The sequence below is a fragment of the Heterocephalus glaber genome, unplaced genomic scaffold (genome assembly GCF_053883595.1).
Source record: "Heterocephalus glaber isolate CG9 unplaced genomic scaffold, H.glaber_assembly_v1.0 deba00001577, whole genome shotgun sequence".
In the NCBI taxonomy this organism is placed as follows: Eukaryota; Metazoa; Chordata; class Mammalia; order Rodentia; family Bathyergidae; genus Heterocephalus; species Heterocephalus glaber.
The window spans coordinates 3,731,808-3,733,748 of NW_028258358.1; the positions used below are offsets into that span (position 1 = coordinate 3,731,808).

Below are 1,941 nucleotides of genomic sequence, written 5' to 3' on the forward strand. Positions count from 1 at the left end.
TGGGGAAAAAATAAGAACCAAGATGCATTATGTAAAGGTACAATTCCCAATGAGAAATGTAATTGTGCTGTATACCCACAATGTATCAATAAAATAATTTAATACAAAAAAAAGATAGATACATCATGATAAAAAGACACGGTGGAGGAAAGCTGCTAAACCTATGATAGCTAAGATGCAAACGGTGAGGAAAGAGAACCAGGGAGACCAGAACCAGAGTATACCCCAAGACCCAACTTTTCCAACCAGGTCCCACTTCCTAATACACCTTTCAACTATGAACTCCTCAATGGGTAAACTTTAGGTACTTTATGAACATTTATAAATAAACTATAAAGTCCTCCTGCAATTATTGTTAAATATGTCTCCATAATTGTTTGCTAAAGTCCATGACTGAAGCTTTTGCTTGATAGAGGGCTACTACTAATTCAATGGTAAATCGCTTCTCGGCCTTTTGGCTAAGATCAAGTGTAGTATATGTTCTTATCATTTTAATTCAATGATAGCAAAAATATTGATTAATTTCCAATCTGAATATTCCAAATCTGCCTTTCTAGAGGAAAGAACACCTGTTTAGAGTGACTGATATTTCAATCACCAATTGCAAAATATTGGCAAACATCCAGAAATCTCACAATTTAAATTGGATACAAACTTAAGGGACTTTCAAAACAATAAACAAAATTTTGAAAATAGAATTAGCAAAGCACTGATAGTTGAAGGCTTAAAATATTGTCACTGGTTTTTAATGTCAAAGAAGTAAAGCACCTTCTGTGCTTCATCTACTCCTACTCTTACTTTAGGACTCTGTCACAGGCTGACCCACCAACTTAGAAATCTAGTGATTACAGCCTCTGCCTTATTTCAAACAGACATGACACAAACATGAAAACAAACCAAAAAACCATAAAAACAAAAAGCATTCTTCAATCAATAGCTATTGGTAGATTTTCCTCAAAATTGTTTTAAGCAAGCTTACCTAGCTTAAAACTTACAGATCTTACATTTTTGAACAACAAAAAAAACTACCGTGAAAATCCTATGGAAAAGACATGTTAGCAACACATGAGCAAAACTCCCACAAGTTTGGGTCTGAAATCACAAATATCAACTTAGGAAATACTGCCATCTTCATATGAGAGGAAGAATGTTTTTCTTGGAGATTTCAAACTGACAATTTTTAGAAATTTCTCAGAAGCAATAAACTTCATAGATCCTGTGGATGATTGTATAAAGACCTAGAAAACAAAATTCAGATGACAGAAATACCATATAATTGTGTTTTCATGCTTGTCAATATTCTTCATTTTTAATTAATAAACTGGCTTAATTTTCTGATATACAATAGATGCTATTACTATCTCTTAACTGTGATTCTTATGGCTTAAGATTGTTGTAGTGTTAGTTGTTCTGTTGTATAAATCCAATACCTAATTACAATTTGTTCACAATTTGTCTAAAATCTAAAATTAAATTAGCTATTGGGTCTATATATATATATATATATATTCTTCTTCATACTATCTTGATCTATTGCAATTACATAAATGATTTCATTTTATTTTTCCAACAACTTTACACAATTTTAGAAGGGAAATATTATAAAAACAATCAAAAGTAAAAAAAAAATGATATCTCACTTAGGAAAAAACCTAGAAAATTTCATATGAGTTGGTCTTCAAAAAGTAACCAACTTTCATAAATACACAATTTGATTAAAAAAACTATGGATATTATATATATTTTAAATTATGTACTTAAATTGTATATACTTTTGTAATTTTATATATTTAATGAACTTTAAAATTTAAGATCAGTTTCTGAATAAAATCCCTATCAGATCATCTCTTCCAATGGATGATCTTTTTTCACTCATATTGAATGGTATTGAAAGGTACAAGTTAACTACTTTTAATTTTTTTTTTTTTTTGCTTTTAAAAA

General features: G+C 29.7%; 1 pseudogene; it reads left to right on the top strand.

Moving 5' to 3' along the window:
* Positions 1-438: 438 nt before the first annotated feature.
* Positions 439-571, top strand: LOC147823488 (U2 spliceosomal RNA; annotated as a pseudogene).
* The last annotated feature ends 1,370 nt before the right edge of the window (positions 572-1,941 follow it).